This window comes from Vicugna pacos, chromosome 30, assembly GCF_048564905.1.
Source record: "Vicugna pacos chromosome 30, VicPac4, whole genome shotgun sequence".
NCBI classification, from domain to species: domain Eukaryota; kingdom Metazoa; phylum Chordata; class Mammalia; order Artiodactyla; family Camelidae; genus Vicugna; species Vicugna pacos.
This window is the reverse complement of record NC_133016.1, coordinates 6,359,459-6,379,049: the sequence shown is the minus strand read 5'-3', so window position 1 is coordinate 6,379,049 and position 19,591 is coordinate 6,359,459. Positions and strand designations below refer to the sequence as shown.

Here is a 19,591-nt window from a genome sequence, read left to right as displayed (position 1 = left end):
GGGTGTGGGTATTATTTAAGTTTTCATAATAACATTTAGTGCCAAGCCTTTGTAAGTTATTTCAGGTAAAGTGACAAATACATTCATTTTAATTTTGAGGTCTAAGAGATATTATAAACAGAATAGTCACTGAGGAATTTTTGAAGGTTTCTAAAAATCAGCAGATAAAAGAGATTGTAAATACAGAAACGATCTTTATTATAGACACCTTGTGTTAATTTCTATCATTTAACCAGAAAGGTAAATTTTCAGTAGTTTAAATCAATAACACTGCAATTTCTGCTTGAAGAAACAATTGTAGTGCTGTTCTTATCCTATCTTACCAAATACATTATCACCATTGAATTCTTTTGGAGAGATGTTTAATAATATTTATAGGCCCAATTTTAGCACATTTTTATTTTTGAACTTGCAGAATTTGGATGAAGCTATACGCTTTTATTTGGCTCACTGTCAAATTATTTACATTTTTATTGATTTGGGGAATTTTTTTTTTTTTTATCTTTTGCTTTCGAGTCAGAGTTCAGTATTCTCAGTCATGCTTAGCCTGTACCAGAGGTGTGTTCCCCACCCACAGCTCAGAGATGCCACAGTAACTCTAATTTACAATAGTTGGAAATAAAAAAGATTTGAATTCATCAGTATCAATTAGCCAGAATTAAATAAAATCCAGAGGGATGTTTACTCCTTTTAAGTGCTTGGAATAAAAAGAATATCATTCGTTTCTTAAAATGAATCTGAATCTACATCATTGTTATGATGCTGTTATTAGCACACCTGCCGTGTAATGAGTGCTTGCTGTATGCCAGACTCTGGAGTGTATTTTGCAGATTCCAAAGAAGCCTTACGATAACATGTTGCAGATGAGGTGACCGGGGGAGGTTGCTGTAGTGGGTACATTTGTTTACCCAGCTGACCTGGCCCCTGAAAGGACCCGTGCCAAGGGGCTGGTGAGCCTGTTTCCAGGCATTTCCCACTGTGGTGTGTGGGTGTAGAGCAGGAAAGCAAGCTCTAGATAGCCTTTCTTCACGGCTGTTGTTGGTTCTTTTTTAAAACCAACACTGGATTGCTTTTGTGTACCTCACTACCAGTGGGGTCTCTTTTCTTGATCCTTCAGGGTCTTGGATTTTCCTGAAGCTCTGTTATACTTCTCCCCCTGTCCCCTGGGGCTCACGCGAGGAGCCCTCCTTGGGGAAATGAACTGCTTTATTTAAAAGTCAGATAAAGACAAATACAGTATGATTTCACTCATACGTGGAATAGTTTTAAAAAATAAAACAAACAAACGAAACCAAACACACAAGCACATAGATGCAGAGAACAGAGAAGTGGTCACCAGAGCGGAAGGTGAGTAGGGGAGGGTGAAATGGGGAAAGGGGTCAACATATGGTGACGGATGGAGACTGCACTTGGGGGTGAGCACACTGTAGTGTGTACAGAGGTAGCAGTGTACACACGGGAAACATACAATGTTATAAACCAATGTCACCTCAATTAAAACATAAAGTGGTTTCTTCAGGCATTCGACTCTGTCTTCCAGGCAGCCTTGGCTCTGCGTGTGTGTGTGTGTGTGTGTGTGTGGAGAGGCCAGCTCCCAAGGCCCTGTGGTCAGGCAGTTATGCAGCGATGACCCTGGTTATGAAGACCCCATCAGTTTAGGTTTACACTGTGCTTGGATTTTCTCCTGGGTCCTCTGGGAAGATCAACTGTTACTTTGTGGCAGATTTCTCTTTTGGATCTTGTGTTTTGTAGTTTCCCCACATTGGTTCCCCTGTCATCAGATCCAGTATGCTTTTTTTTTTTAGTTCAGTTATAATTAACATACAGTAGTATATTAGTTCAAGTGTACAACATAGTGATTCGATATCCCATACATTATGGAATGATCAGTGAAATAAGACCAGTTACCATCTGTCCCCATACAGACTTGTTACAATATCGTTGGCTATATTCCCAATGTGTCTATTACATCCCTGCGTCTTACTCATTTTACAGCTGGAATCCTGTACCTCTTTATCCCCTTCACCTGTTTTGCCTGTTCCCCCTCCCTCTTGCCCTCTGGCAACCACCGGTTTGCTCTCTGTATCTGTGAGTCTGCTTTTGTTTTGTTAGTTTGTTTTGCTTTTTAGATTCCACATGTAAGTAAAATCATATGGTATTTTTTTCTCTGTTTGACTTAACTCACTTAGTGTAATACCCTAGATTTCATTCTTTTTTATGGCTAAGTAATATTCCTGTGTGTGTGTGTGTGTCTGTGTGTGTGTGTGTATGACATTTTCATACCTTAAAGTAATTTACAGATTCAATGCAGTCTCTATAAAAATACCAATGGCATTTTTCATAGAGCTAGAACTAATAAACCTAAAATTTTTATGGAAGCAATATACTTTTGATGTTTAGAAATTTCACAAAGTGTCTTGTTCCAGGTTTTAAAAGTGATACATGATACTGAAGACTAAACTCCATGTTTTGCTCTTTCTTGAAAGGAAAATTCACAGCTATTCTAATGATTCTCTGATGATCGTGATTATGTTTTTCCGTATCATAGGAACTTTTAATCCTTAGACTGCACTGGTTTACCTTAAATATACTCTGAATTTGAAATATTAAGAGACTTCAAACTCAGTTAAGACTGTGATAATAACGCATGTCCAAACAGTTTAAAGGCTAACTGAATACCGGACGTTAAGAATTCATAGTTATGATAGACTTGATGTAGTTTTCATTAAAGGGTATATTTGCCATTTACATAGACACTTATAACATGAGAAAAGTAATAACAATTTTCAACATACATTTTTGCCTCCCTGATTTTCCTTCAGTGAAGTTAAGTACATGGTCTAACATAGACAACACACTGAGATCCAGAGCAAACCCAGATCTCTTCAGACATGATTCAACATACTACTTTTAAAAATAATTACTACTAATGAGAGCTTTAATTTCTTTAATTTTAGGTCTCTGTTAAGCACTTTATATCCATTATATAATGACATTATATCCAGATACATAAGCACATTGTATTCCTATATCCATCTTAACCCTTGGCATCTCTCTATAGGTTGTAACATCTAGTTTATAAATAAAGGGGCTGATGGGCTCAGGGATGTGATTCTGACGTCTGCCTGAGATCAGGGCCTCTTCTTTTTAACATATGCTCTCTTGTGGATAAGATTTATGATTCTTACAGTTTTTCCTTAACTTTTCCCTCAACTGACAAAATATAAATCAATTTAGCTTTGTGTTACAACTTAGACATTTTCATAGAAAATATACATTGTGCTTGTAAAGAAATTCTGGACACTGTGAGACAATAATTCCTATTTCTGAAAGAGTGAGAGAAGAAGAAGAATATTTTCTGTGACACTGCAATATGACTCGTGAATTGACATTCAGATTTATGTGACTGATGTATGTGAGCAGGCACAAGTTAGTTTAATAAAAGACGTAGCTTCCCAGCTGGTCTCTTGATTGATGAAGGGTGTGTTTGTAAAATCACAATGTACTCCGTGAGTCTGTGCATACACGTTTCTAATCTGAGATTTTAAATCACCTAGTGCATTTCAATCAAAACCAAAATTGGCTTCCTTGCAAAAAATTTTCAGTTACTGAGACAATTATGTTTCTTTAGAATAATCAATAAATATTATTAGTGTCATAAAATTGTAGCAATTAAAATTTAACAGAACAGCTGAATTCAAATAGTAAGATCCAAGGAAAATCTTTTCCACTTGTCTTACTTTGTTAATATTTCTGTTTTTCTTACTTTGTCAGTGAAAGGCATATATGTGTAATGTTTGGCACTATAAATTCTTTCAACTTATAAAAGTAGGGGAAAATATTAGGAGAAATTTTAAATTCACCACTTACTCAATGTTTTAAAGTATGTCTTTCTAAGTTACCTTCTCTAAAACTTGTCCAGTTCTAAGATACTCTCATTATTTTTGTTTTCATTTCTTTCCTAGAACATTCATATATTTATTCATTTATACCTTCATTAGTTTATTCATTACTTAATTTGCTCATTTGCAAAAGGTCAGAGACAAATACAACATTATCTCCTTAAGAAATGTACAGTTCCCTGAGGAAACGGACATGAGAATAAGCATATGAATATCACCTTTGGCTGCAGCGTTAACTCCTGCGGGAATCAGGAGGAGCCTCACAGAGATGGTGCGAAATATCTGTAAAATTGAGTAAAGGTTTCTGCAGGAGATTTCAATGTGACGGTTCCTTCAGGGATCCTCAATTAGGTGATAAGGATCTAGACTAAAATCAGTTCTGATTAATATTCATTCCCCACGGTTTCTGCGGTAAGATACTGTTACAACTTTTTATTGGCCTGCAGCTCCCACTTTAATAAATAAAGCCATGGGAGAACCCTGATGACAGTGGCTGAACCAGCTGAATTCTCTTGTCACCAAAGTCCGCTCGAGGCCAATCTTGGTCCCAGCTCCTCCTGCTGCTCTCCACTCGGCTTCCATCTGAATCGCGACCTTATGACCTCATGGTCAGTTAAAGAATGCCTCTCCACTTCCAGCCTCCTACCCTTGTTCGAGGAAAGGAGAAGAGGAAAGAGGTGAGATGGAGAGGCATCCAGACCAGGAAGACAAAACTTTACAAAGATGCACATCAGGCTTTCACTTATGTTTCACTGACAAAACTTCTCTGGGAGTCTTGGTAACATACTCTTTTTTTTTTTTTTCGCTGAATACATTGTTTCCGCAAACAAAAATAAAAATTCTCTTTGTAGGGAGGAAGTTGAGAAATGGTACTGTTACATAAGCAAATATCAGGATTCACAGGGAGGACCTAATATAGAAAGTGAAATTGGAATAAACACTCACACAGAAACCAGCCTGCACTGATGTGTGCTGAGTGCTTAAAGCTGTTGTGAACTTGCCAACAAATTATGAAAACTCCAAGGCTGAATTTCCTCCTTTTTTTCTTATGTGCCTCTTCCTTTTTATGGGATATGGAGTGTTAATGAAATGAAGGTTTTGTACACTTATGCGTGTGTGTGTGTGTGTGTGTGTGTGTGTGTGTTATAAGACACAGTGACAATGTACCCTTTGAAGTAAGATGGAGATATGGGATAACTTTGTTTCTATGATGCTAGTAGGTACCACACTGTCAATCAACAAAGCATTTATGACCCAGATTTGGCAATAATGACAGAACAGGACACCTACTCCACTTTTTGACCCCTGGGGAAGTAGGGTTGTATGGGAAAAAATAGCCTTTGTTGGACAAAGTTCTAAGTGAGCCAATGCCCTCTCTATATAACCAGATTTTACTGATCAGTACTTTATAAACTGGCTAGTAAATAATTGTTATGCTAAAACAAAAATCTGATTGGTGTGGGTTCAAAAGAGATGGAGGAGATGAAGTGGAGACAGACAAATAGACAATTCTTTCAGGTTTTACTATAAAAATAAGGTATTGTATTTGAAGGGTGAAGAGGAGTGAGGACTCAGGAATCATAAAAAATATTTCTAGCCTGAGAGACTGGATAATGGTGTCTATATTTAAGACTGATAACACAAGGCCCAGTAGAGGTTTTGGAAGAAGAATAACAGATCTGGTGTTTGGAGATTATTGAGAGATTTAAATGGCCCCCAGTGTCTATTCTCATCAGACTGTTAGAAATACAGATCTGAAGTTGATAAACTGCTTCGGGCCGGCCATATATATTTGGGAATTATTTATATATTAGTATATTTTCTAGGGCTGTTTAACAGATTACTGCAAACTTGTTAGCTTGAAACAATAGATATTTATTGTCTCATAGTTCTGGAGGCTAGAAGCCCAAAATCAAGCCCGTACTTTCTCTCCAAAAGCTCTAGGGGTGGACTCTTCCTTGCCCCTTCCTAGATTCTTGTGCTTATAGACACGTCACTCCAATTTCTGCATCTGTCTCCTTGGGGTGTTCTCCCCTGTGTTTCTGTATCTAAAATTCCCTTGTCTTAAAAGGACACTAGTCATTCTATGAGGGCCCACTCTCATCCAGGATGGCCCCGTCTTAACTTGATTACATCTGCAAAGACCTTATTTACAAATAAGGGCACATTCACCGTTACCAAGGGTGCAGACTTTGACAATCTTTTTGGAGAACATAATTCAGGCCACTGTAATATGCATGGCAAGAGAAGCCACAGAAACAGATGTATGTGGAGTGAGAACCAGACCAGTGATCGTCCCTTGGGCAGATTCCTCCTTGAGAGGAGAGCAAAGTAATAAAAGAGGGGACAAGGACATGACACGGTCAACAAGTCATAAAAAATCCTCCAGGAAAGTTGCATCCTGGCAAATGTATTTTAAGGAAGGGATTTGATAAGGAGATTAAAAATCTTTAGCAATTTCAGGTAGCATGAGTACTGGAAATCAACCACAGTAACTCTTACTAACGATGGGGAAGAACAAGTCTGGGGGCAGAAGATCATCTAGGAAGACACTGCAGTGATCCAGATAGATTATGATGGGTGCCTCGACCAGGATTGTTGCGGTGGGAAGAGAGAGGACTGGGCAGATCGTTGAAGTAAAATCAAAAGGAAGTGATGCTGGATTGAACATAGAATAGAAAAGAAGTCAAGGATGACTCCCAGAATTGTTTTTTTTTTTCCTTCAGCAAAGTGTGAGACTGGTTGGCATTGCTGAGGTAAACAACACAGCAAGTCCATGGAGAGGTTTCAGTTTTAAATATCTCGAGGATGTATTGTCCTATTTTCTAGTAGCAGAGTATAGTGTGTTGAGACTCAGAAGTGGATTGGATCCAACTGTGCATATTTGGGAACCATCAGAAAAGAAAGGTGATAAATGAAACCATCAGAATGGGTGGCATTATCCTGAGAGGCGGTAGATTTACACGAGGACATATCTGATGTATATGGAGGGATGAGAGGGGAAAGAAGAACCACCAGAAAGCGGGGAGAAGGGGTGAGTGGTCAAGAGGAAGACCAGGAGGACGTAGTGCTAAGAGACAAGAGAGTCTTCACGTCAGTGGGGTTGTGAACAGCATCAAAGGCTGTATAGATGGATGACAAGTAGAATGAGGGCTGAGAAGGGTCTGTAAGCTTAAAAAAACACAAAACGTGCACATGTGTGAATGTGTGTGTGTGTGTGTGCAAGTGTGTGTCTTCAGCGACAATCACTTTGGAGTATTAAATGGAGTTCTTGGCTGGAAAGAACTCTTTCAGTTATCTGAGCCTAAAGGAGAAGAGAATGGTGCCTACAGGTGAACATGACCGAATTGAAAGTGAGATTCATTGGCAAAACTAAAACTGACTGAAGAACCGATGGTGTTTGAAGTCTCATGGGGAAAATCCAAAAAACAAAAGGGAGAGAGTTCAAAGAGAAAAGAGTATGGCGACCGACACATTTTCTGAAACGACAAAACAAAAGAGAACGTCAGAGGGTTAGCTCACTTTCTATAAGAGGATGGTCACCCTCGCCACTGCAGCAGGAAGTAAGGAGGAAAGGAGGCTGTTGAGTAGAAATTGATGACAAGTAGGTAATTCAGCTAAGAATATTCCTCCAAATTAAGTAGGGAGGAAGAACAAAATAATTTGAAGACATTAACCCTCTGACTTTCAAATGCCATTCTCGTGCTATTTATAAGGAACATAGTGATTGCGTTTCTTCTGCCCTCTCCTGTTCCTCTTTGAGCATTCTGTGCTGTTAGTTTCAACCAGAGGCGTTTTTATGTGGCCTGCCATCACCCATTCATCAGAACACTTCCTGACAGCTGCATCATGTCACTGGAAAGTCATTTCACTTTTTTTCCCCAGGGGAAAAGGGCCAGAGAGCTCTGTTTGCGGGCCCTGGACACTGCAGCTCACAATTCCTGCCAACATGACTGAAATCAAAGGTTTTGACATACAGTTTTTGTATCTTGATTTCTGTACCCACATAGTTTATTATTCTTTCTTTTTCTGTTTTGGGGCAATCCAATAAAAGTCGAGTTAAACCAACGATGTTTCCTACTGTTCCTGTAATCTGTAGTGTAATCTTTCTTTAAATCTTTTGCAGATAGATACGTTATTAGTACTTTTTGCTTTGCCATTTTTTTATTATGATTGCCAGTTATACAAATTGTTACTAAACATTCAACACACTGGTGGATAAAGGGGTGGGTGTTTCCTTTATCACTCACAGTGCACAGTTTCAGATAGGTCGTGCAGGACGTGTTGGATGACCACACTGTGTTAGAGAACGTGAAAATGATTTCATTTTGGATAGCTCACTTATGATCCACAAAGGGTGTTGTGGTATTGGTTTTGATAAAACTTCACAACCAATAGGAATCTTTTTTGAGTTAGTGTGGACCGGCCTTAATACTGGAAATAATCCTGTTGGCCAGGACCCCAGAGCTGCACAGATGAGAAAAGGATGCAGGAAATTCTGTTGTTTACACATGTGCCTGTAACACTGAGCCGCTGGAGCAGCCCAGCAAGCCCAGAGGGTAAGATGCTTAATAACCTTGTGGTTTTCTATTTAATTTTTATATTTTCCTGCTGGGGCAAAGCATGTATTCTTCTCGGAGCACAGAAAAAGAGAGTTGCTTGTAAGATGCAGAACAAAACTACTGTCAGCCTGGGAAATTGAGGGATTTGGAATTTCTTCTTAAAATGGACTTGATTTCTTCCCTCCCTTTTGCATTTTCCACATTGGTGTTATTTATACTGACAGCTTGTCATACATTTCCTGTGTTTTAAAAAAACAACTGTATACTAACAAAGCTCAGGTAAGATTTTCAACTCTAAATTTAGACAGTAATGTCATATGTTGATAAGAAAACCTTGTTTTGTATTTCCAAATGAATACGAGTTAGTCAATGTGTTTCAAGTAATCTATATTCTTAGAGTGAAAAAATAGTAGAATTGTTTTGCAAATCCTCATATTTATGCTTCATACCTTTAGAGCTCTTTTCATTGTACTAGTCCTTATGTTGACAGAAAAATATGCTTCAAACTTAGCACTAATATTAATTTCTTTATATAAGTAACCTAGGTAGTGTAGGGAAGAGACAGAATAAAATAATAAAATTCTGTACATAATAAAAGGGAAGAGATACTTTCTACTCTATAGAAATTAATTACAGAACGGAAGAAAAGAAATCTCTGGAAACCATTGGGAAGTATTTGCTTATGTTTCCTGCAAAGATAAATTATAAAATGAATGTTGAGTGGCTCAGTCTGTTAAATAAAAATATAAGGGAGGTAGTCTTTAAAAAATGTAATTGGAAACATGTAAGTAACATATGGCATTGAAATATACAATGATATTTCTTGCTATTCTCATTTACGTAAACACGAGTTTTTCTAATTTGCTAAAAACGTTTGAATATACTTTTGCTAATATTTTTGTGGGATAAAGTATTATTACAACTTTTGATTATATATTTAACTGTTAATCATTTTATTGTCAAATATCCTCACATATAAGTTAAATATTATTTAATCCTTACTTTTCTCCATATTTTTACATAAGCATTAGATTAGAAAGGAATCTTGAAAAGCTGGTGATAGGGTATTTGTCGAAGTTGTGTACAATTTTGCACTATTAATTTAAAATATGAAGTCTATTTGAATATTTAGAAAAATGTTTTATATGAATTGCTTTTTTCCCCCAAAACTTAAAAAAAATAGTTTTATTGTAAAATAAGATCATTGAGTAATTTCTGTTTTGCACTCCTCGTGTATTTTCATTGGATTCAGTAATTACTTGATCACTGGAACATAGCTTCTTGATGCCTCACTATGGGTGTGGCCTTGACATTTATGAGGGTTTCATCTTATTATTAGAGCCACACATGAAGTAATTCTTTAAAATTGAAAATGATCTCAGGCCATTTCTATTTGAAGATACATCATATCTCCTCTGCTTATATTACAAGGTCAGCTGAATTTTGCCGTAATGATAAAATCTTCAATGTTCCTTTCTTAACAAGATTTTAGAGAAGGCTTGAAAGAAAAGTCTGGCTTCCTGAGCTGAGACTTCAAAAAAATCGGTAAAATTTGGATAGTTGCTGAAAAGCAAAAAGACTATTCTTATTTTGTAGATGTAGTCAGAGCAAAGTGTTTTGAGACATAAAGTAATGTAAAGCCAGGAAGGATAGGAAGTAAAGCCTGGAGCAGAAAAAATACACCTTGTGAGTTGAAGACACTGTGCTCGGTGAATAGAGCAGGACAAGGTCATGGAGCGTCTTGAAATTCACACAGATTCGTTTTGTCCTTTTATACTATGCAATTGGGGCAATTGCAAGTTTCTTAAGAGATGAGGGTATTTCTTCTCCTTATCTTCATTCTCCTCCTCCTCCTGCATCATTTTATTCTTTTTCATAATCATCTTCTGTATCATCATCTTCATCATGGTCGTACTGTCAACACATAATTGTGCTTCCGTGTACAAGATAATTTACATACATCTACAATTTTGATAGTTGTGCAATCAAATGAACTTCATTTTACATATTGTCTTCATTTAACACACAAAGGGATCTGATGTTCAGAAATGTGAAATGATTTCTTTAAGGCCATAGATATAGTAAGTGGAGCCAGGATTCCAAACAATTTGCACTGGTATTTCAGGAATGTGAATCTGGCAAGAGTTAGCAGGATGGTTTGGAATGGGCATTGGGGTAATAGAGTGCAGGACAGAGGCGGTAAGACAACAGGCAGATCAATTCCAGCATCTGTAAATCCCAGCTAATCACATCTCTCAGGTGGTCCACTCCTGCCTTTGGGAATAGAAACAAGAAACTGCTACTGAAAATAAGCAGTTTTTACATTTAAATTGGCTGTTCTCATATTCAACTCTTATGCTGTCCTCTCTCTTTTATTTTCTTGAATGTTGTATTCATATTCAAAGAAGATATATTTTGATTTCTCAAAGGAAATTTCACCTCATATTGCTTATTCACAAGTGAAATATGTAAAGTGACTGGAAATGGTATTGGAAACACACTGACATTCCTTTGTTTTATTTTGATGTGTAGTATGAATGAGTGCCTTCTTAAAATTGTGGGAAGACTCAATTATTACCAAAGAAAAATATCACATAAGTTTTATTTCAATGGGTGAAGAGCATATATAAAATTTATATTGTTAATAGGTGATGTTGAGAACAGTATATTTGTAGTAAAAAAAAAATAGAACCTATTTATCAACACTTTCGAAACCCTTCAAATATTCAAGCTTTAAACACATTATTTTGCTTTTCCTCTAAATAGAATGGGACTACTATCTGAAATAGCATTCATTTTCTTCTTTTCTATTTTTCAATGTTTTTAATGAAATAAAAGTATAAAATTACCTTATGTTATAATAATGAGTTTTGAATACATATATAATTTTTCTGCTATCATTTTAGAAATGTACTATCTACTATTTTAGAAGCTTACTGTCATTTAAGTAGCCTTTATTGGAGTAATGCCTGTTGCAAAGCACCCAAACAGATAATGTAAAGATTCGTCCTTTTAAACTTACCACTACTAAAAGAGTAAGTACATTTGTCATTTCAAATACTGTGGTCAGTGATCTTATGGCATTTTATTTTAATTAAATAGATCTAGGCTGAATTTAAAGGCTGTATCCAAAGGGCACTTTGTATACCCAGTGCCCAGTCCTCAGTGCACTGACCAAGTACAGCTGCTCAACTGTGATCAAGTGTGAACTTCAGACTTTGGCTTTAGAAAGGAAAACTAGATATATATTTTACTGGAGGAAATCAGTTCATCAAAAAGAAGATGGATTGAGCTCAGGGCCATTCCACTGAAATCATAGCTTCACAGCGGATTATTAATATTATTATCTATTTAAATATTAGCTGGGTGATTTACATTCAGTGATATTTACTAAGAAATGCTCTTATGTGTAACAAAGATGTAAAGATACCTGATATTAAAATTCTGATAGAAGCATCTTTTTTCGGTAGCTGAAGATAGAAATATCTTTAGTATTGGGCAGAAAACATGGCTCATTGCAGAGTTTACAAATGCTATTTTATCACAGTGCTTGCTTTTAATCTGTAGAATTAAAGTTTAAAAAAAATAGAAGTAAGTCTTTCAGTCACTGACTCATAAACATATGTTTCTAAGATGCAGGAACCATTTAGAAATGTACCACAAGGCAAAGTGACAACATTTCAATGAAGAAGAGCCTGAAGCAACATTAGACTAGTTTTTACCGAAATAGTTTTGAGGGTTTTTCACAGAATCATTCATTTCCTCCCTTAGTAAATTTAGGATTATGAAGTCCTTATGTCAAAAGTTGAATTTGTGATGGCTGCAAAAGATGAACTGGCTTTATTATTCAGCATATACTCCTAGATTTCCTGTCTTCTGTTTACTCATCATCTGAACGAGGTGAAAACATAACTCACAAACTATAAGCGCTCAGTGGAATGGTAACACTCGATAGCAAAGGAGAGGAGGAGGAGAGGTGGACGGGCCAGGCGACCCACTGGAGTTCAATGCAGTTCCAGAAGGTTCTGTGTGTAAGCTATTCGGTAGGAGCTGGAGTGATCACAGGGGTTGTCTAAGGGCTCCGGGGTGATTCATTCCATCTCTAGTTCAGAGTCTCCTGTGGGTATACTCCACAGCAGGACTGAGTCGGGCCAAAGCCAGGCAGCTTTGAGTTGCTCTCATCCCATTCTCTGATGCTGCCCAAGCTTCTCTGTTCTTTTTTGTAGTGACAAGGCTTGAGTTATAAACTTTAACGATTGTGTGGATTGAAAACGTAGATTGTGGCAATTACGACATGTAATGAATGGACTCTATAAAGGTGTTGATGCTATATGAATCTACATTCTGGCTTCTGAATTTGAATATGGGATTGAAATAAATTTGACCTTCACGTGCAGATTGACGGGAAAGATTCTAGGACCGCTGTCTTAGAAATGGGATCCTCACAGAAGGCGAGGGTCTTCCAGCTGACACCAAAGTTCAGCTCCAAAATTTTATACCAATATATTCCTTAGCGGTGGGCAGTCTTTGTCCACCCTGCGGCTGTAAGTCGTATTATTGAGTATTGTGTTTGTATAAATTAATGAAAATGACACATTCTCGAAACCTAGATATGACATAATAAGTTAAGTTTTAAAAGGATCACTCCAGCTGTGTTGTGGAGAAAACATTGGAGTAGGAAAAAAGTTGAAGCAGGAGGACTGCTTAAATACGACAGTCCAGACAAGAGATATGGAGGTTTGAGATGGATAATAGAGATGAATTTGATGAGAATTTGGACACATTTCACATTTCACTGCCACAGCTGATAGAACTTTCCAACAATGATGATAAGCAATGTGAAAAAAAGAGAAATCAAGGATCTCTTGGCTTGATCTGAGAAGCTGGAATGATGAAGTGTCTGTTAATTGACAGAGGGAGGCCAGTAGGAGGAATCGTCTAGATTGGGGGCTGGTGTTCAAGAATTTGTTTTTGGACATGTGAAATTTGAGATGCCAATTAGACCTTGGAGTAGTGGTGTTATGTTGTCAGCCAGATACGTGAGTCCAGAATTAAAGGAAGATTTCAAAATGGAGATAATTTTGGTAAACATTAGGAAATAGGTGGATTTGAAGGAAAGGGACTGGATGCATTCAGTCAAAGTGATTACCATTGGGAAGAGGAGCTGTGTGAAGACTGAGCAGTGGAGCAATTCCATATCAGAGGTGTGAGGTGAGACAGAGCCACTGAAGCAGAATCAGAAGCAGCAATGACCAAGGTAGGAGAAAACCCATGAGAGAGGAGACTCCCAGAAGCCAAGTAAATGGCTGATTTCAGAAAAATGGAATGGCCCGTTACGTAAATGCTACTGGCTGGTCAAAGAGACAGGAATCTCAAGCCTAGGAGTTAATCATTAATTAGATTTAGCCATGTAGAAGTCATTGATTATTTGTTTTTATAGAGACCTAGGTTTGAATATTGATACAGTGGGTTCAAGAGAGAATTGCATGAGTGAAAATGTGTGTAAAGATTTTCATTACAAAAAATTCCAGAAATAGGATGGCCCCTGGATGGGGATCAAGATAATTTTTTTTTAAGGTCGAAGGTATCCCAGCATGCCCATTTGCTGATAAGAATGATCTAGAAGAGAGGTGTAAACTTATTAAAGGGAAGACAGGGGGTGGTTTTTGGAGGAGCCATCATCATGAGTATATAGAGGCGATTAGATGGAGCATACAAATGGGAAGTTTAGCCTTAAGGGTGTGAAAGATCCCTCCACAGAAACAGGCAGAGTGCAAGGGTTTTAATGAGACTGACAGGTCTGGTAGAACCAGAGGATAATAGTTGTCTTTGGTAACTTTTCTTTCCTTAGTGGAATAGAAAAAACAAGTTCATCAAGAGAGACGGAGGAGTTGAGAAAGACATGGCAAGTTTGAAGACAGAAAATGTGTGGGGTTGTTCAGAAGAATGGGAGTGTGAATTGATCCAATTGGTGTGGCGGCACTAAACGCTGGCTTGATATCAGAGTCAAGAACTTGAACTGAGACCAGATAGCAAGATATATTTTCTCTAAGTATGACCAGGTACCTAGGTGAAACAGGAAGGTAGCTGGAATTAACCAGAATTAGAGTTTTCTAGGAAGGTAAAGTGGAGAGGGCGCCATTCTAGCTGACAGTAATTTGCTAATAATGGAGTACAGACTAGGGAGGGCAGTGTCTCTATGAAGCAGCTGAGAAACAGAAGGCAACAGAATTGATTTACAGGAGGTCCAAGTTGGGTCAAAGAAGAGAGTTATGGGGACAATAGGAGAATATAATCAGAGAGGTGATTAACATTCAAATGGGGAAGAAATGATAATTCGGTCATGGCTTCTAGGATACACAAGCAACCAATGGTTGGGTGAGGTAAAATCATTGGAATTAACAGGGACTGAAAGATGAGAATATTGTGAGGATAATGCATGTGAAAATATTTTGGACATTAAGATTTTGTTCCTCAAAACATATTTCATCCCTCTACTACATAATCAATTAACAACTGTTTTTACTAAATACATTTTATTTTACTTTTATTAATAAATACTTTGACATTTATTTAAATATGGAAAACAGCCTTCATAAAAATACATAGAAAAGCATAATGTAATATATATATATATATACAGCTTTTATTGTGGCAAAACATAAAAATCTACAAGTAGACACTCATTTTAATGCTCGCTCCCCTGCTGAGACTAATTTTTTGTTTGTGATTTTATTCATTTGCCTTCTTACTATTTTTTGTGATGCTTTGATTGGTCTTACAGACTGTATTAAGAGAACAATCTTTAGGCAGAGTTAAGATCTAGACAATTTTTCACATCTAATAAATTGTAAGCTCATAATTTTTCTAGATGCTTATTATTTTGCCAATGTTTTGGATAAAAATAAAATAAAGTTACATAATTAATCATGTTACTTAGTATTCTTGGGCTTCAGTTTATAATACAACTAATATTTTAGCAATTACATGAATTTTTAAATTTAAGAATCATTTTTGTATTTCTGTGAAGAAACACTATGTTATACTAAAAATTAAAAATTTTATTGATCAATTAGAAAGAAGAATCCTTTTTGTCTAAAAACCCAAGCTTTCTAAATAGCTTCAAATATATTTTCAAATATATTTGAATGGGATTTCTTTTGTTTTCCTTTTTTTTTTTTTTTGCAAGTGACTGAAGACATTCAAATGGATTTTTTTTCCCTTGAAGCTTAGATGAGAAGGTTGACCAGACATACATCCCATGTTTTGAATGATGTCCATTCTATTTTGGTGCAACTAGTGCAGCGTCACCTCTTCTGCATTATGTGACCAGGAGGCAGAGAATTAAAATATCATGTTGTTTATATTTAAATAACAGTCATGACTACTGTGGTCTGTATTTCCAGTCAATAAAATGCAGGTTCCAAGCATATATTTGTAAATAATGCTACTAATAAACATCTTAATATGAAGTATCAATAGAAAGCCTCTGTAAAATAGAGACAAGAAATGGTGCAAAAATGCACAGAACTTGTTTTAAAAAATCAAAACACGGTTTTCTATTTCTGTAAAATTCTCTATAAAAAGAAACCCCCATTATTTTTTTAAATATTCTAGAGTTGAGCTGTCCAATAGGAATATAATTCAAGCAGCACATGCAATTTACAGTTACACTACAAAGTTAAAAATAAACATGAAATCCATTTTAATAATTTATTTTATGTAACTCAATATATTAAAAATATTGTCATTCCAAAACTTAGTTAATATCAGATCACTAATGAGATATTTTACATTTTATTTTCTATACTGTGCCTGATTCATACATGCAGCACATCTCAATTTAGACCACCCTCATTTCAAGAGCCCACTAGCTTCATCTGCATAATGACTACCATATTGGACAACACAGGCTCCAAAATATATACACTTACAAAGTATTCTCACAGCAACCATAGATCATATTTAGGCATGATACTTATCTATGTGTTGTAAATGAAGATACGTGTTTGAGCAACCTTCCCAAGTTACAGAGTAATCCCAGATTTTCTGATTCTGAACCCAGTGTTCTCTGGGTTCCACTATACCATTCTGATGATGTTAAATTAATACAGTTTTGTTATACTGATATTGAGAATATGTGACCTATGGTGATGCGTGGAAATAACTGGCACCAATAGGTTCTCTCCCAGCTATAATTTAAGAAAACCTCATTGGTATGAAAAGCAGGCGATGATGAAAATGATAAAACCCAATTTCTAGAAATCTACAAATTTCTTAGTTTTTTTATGAATTAAACAAAAGATACAAATTTGGGAGTGCAGAGAGAGGAAAAAAGTAAAAATAACGTTTTTGAGAAAGCTTTGAAACTGTGGCACTACAGGGATTACTTGGGAAAGAGTTGAAGAAAAAATATTTATACAACTGGGAGGGTAGATAAAAACAAAGTGAGTTTTAAAAAAATCTGAATTTAATCTGGTCTTCAGCTCTTTGCCGTTTTCCTTGCACATGACTTACATTTTCTACTTTAGGGTCTGGAAAGCCGTATCTTTTGAGAAATATAAACACTGGCTATTAACTTCCTGTTATTCTGACATTTTTAATCCAATTCCTTAACTGCCTTTAATAAGGAAATTTTTAAAAAAAGTGCCTACAATAAAAACAAACAAATGAAAACTGATTCCAGATCAATTAGCAATTACATTAAGAGTGCTGCTTTATAGCTAAATTGCCTTTTTCTTTAGTGTTATCTATTCTTATTCCAAAGGACAAAAGCCAGAACATCAACACTTAAAAAGATGATTGGAGAAGTTGAGAGACTTTATGTCTAAACAAATTACTAATACATTTTGGCTAAAATGAAGCAAGTATGGCCAGGGAAGAAATTTCACTAGCACATAGAGTAATTGATATTCAAATCAAAATCTAACATTGACATCTTCAAATATATCATGTCTTTTCTTTCTTAAGATTTTAAAACCTTACAAATGAATTTTTTCCAGTGAAATCAAGATTTTGGATCTCTTATCGTAAGAAGTAGCTTCAGTAAGTTACAACCACCATGTTTGTTTTCTAGGATAAGGTGTTTTCCTCCCAGTGATATATCTGAAAACTGATTTCTTGTTTTATAGCAAATTAAAATTTAAAGAATTAGAACAAACTTGTATAATTGATACTATTTTTATTTTAAAAGAGTCCATAGAAATGTAACCTGGCTGTAAATCTAGTGTCAGTGACTGAGATAAGAAGTCAACATTTTGTCTTAATGTTAACATCTTATTAGCTAGTGTTCTGGTAATGTGTGATGATATGTTTGTATAAATATTTCTCCTTTTGTTGCATAAGAATAGTCAGTTTTGAACAATTTCTTTATTTTCCTTTGCTTTTTCTATATTATTTCATTTCAGTTTTTTTAGAATAAAAATGTTCCTTGACAAGAGAAAATGAAAAAAAGAGGGGGAAGTAGGGGCATAGCTCAATGGTAGAGTGCATGCTTAGCATGCATGAGGTCCAAGGTTCAATCCCCAGTACCTCCACTAAAAAAAAGGCAAGAGGGGAGGGTATAGCTCAAGTGGTAGAGCACATGCCTAGCATGCACGTGGCCCTTGGTTCAGTCCCTGGGACTGCCACTAAATAAACAAATAAACCTAATTACCTCCTCCACAGGGGGAAAAAAAAGGCAAGAGAAAATAATTGATTTAATATCCTTATAGTACTAGAAATGTATACTTTTAATTATACACAAAATCAATTTTACGTGTTCCTTTTGTATTTTTTCCATTCATGTCATAAGAGGTACAATATACTTCCTGGAACTTATACTATTCCTATTCAGAGGTAGGTAGCCTTGTGATTTTAAAATAGATTAATCATGTGTTTTAAGGGAAAAAAAGCATAATTGGGAAACTTGGGTTGGTCCTTATTCACTAATCACTTTATTTTCTCAGTGTCCTCTTCAATCATGTTCACACAGGCATATAATTCAAGGACTAAATCTGGCTTGTAGTAATTTGGAGTAGTCAAGAGCTTGACTCGGCTCCTGAAGTTCTGCATTTTGGACATATTGCCTGGGTGGGTGGAGGCCGCTGGTTTCCTGTTTAAAATATTTTGAGGACTTTTAGAAAGTCCAATTCACTCTCAGCCCAGAGTTCCTTCATTTTCCATAAAGGAAGAAGAGTTGAACATGTGTAAATATTTATATTTGGGAGATTAATCAGGAATATGTGATTCAACTCCAAAAATTGGGTTAGTCTGTGTTATAGTTTGTGCAACTCTTTTATTTTTAGTTCTTCCAATATGTTCAAAGTCATTTGTTTTGTTTGACTCATCACCCAATTTTTGTTATATTTAAAAACGTGAAAACATGTAGGTAATTTGCTACAAGGGAACCTTTGGAGAAAAATGTTTAATATATTTGAATCTGACCTGAATTTCTGTGGGTTATATTTCACATGTAATCAGAATGTAAGCTGCATGAGGATAGACCTTTAAATCTATTTATTTACTGACGCACCTTCACCCCCTGGAACAATGTGCCTGGCTCATAGTAGAAATTCAATAAATACTAGTTGAATGAATGCATGAATATTCAAGACTCAAAAGCTAAGAAATGTTTACCCTTATTCTGCTTTAGCAACATGCAGAAGTGAGTAAACATTATCATATAGGCATGTGTATGTTTTTAATAAAATGGTCATCAAAATATACTGTTTCACATGCATTTCCTGAACTGTGTATTTTTTTTGCCTTTGTTTCACATGAGTTGCAGACATAATTTTAAAATGCAAAACTGAGTGAAAATAAAAATAAAGACAAATGGAAATAAATACAGGTACTTTAAAATCTTAAAATTACTATTGTTAAATTAATTAAATAAGGAGGCCATTAGCCTGAGGTGGCGCTAATGCCGTGGTCGTCTGTGGAAACGAAACCAAACCTAAGCCCACAGGTGCCTCAAGGTTACTAAAGCGAAACCTAAGGGCAGCTAATCACAAGCGGCCAACCAGGGGTGAAGCTAGCTGGTCAATAATTTCCTTGCTCTGCTGCCAACCTTTCTCTGCGAAAGTCTCCCCTCAGCCCCTGTCAGTGGAGTGTTCTTAACCACGTCTGGTTTGGCACTACCTGACT

General features: G+C 36.2%; 1 protein-coding gene across 2 annotated transcripts in view; it reads left to right on the top strand.

Moving 5' to 3' along the window:
- The first annotated feature begins 8,387 nt into the window (after positions 1 to 8,387).
- Positions 8,388 to 19,591, top strand: part of CCDC102B (coiled-coil domain containing 102B) — a 184,475-nt gene continuing 173,271 nt past the window's right edge. For both annotated transcript variants that reach the window (XM_072952139.1, XM_072952138.1), the window contains exon 1: positions 8,388 to 8,461. The gene's annotated coding sequence lies outside the window, so the exon portion shown is untranslated. The remainder of the gene's footprint in view (positions 8,462 to 19,591) is intronic.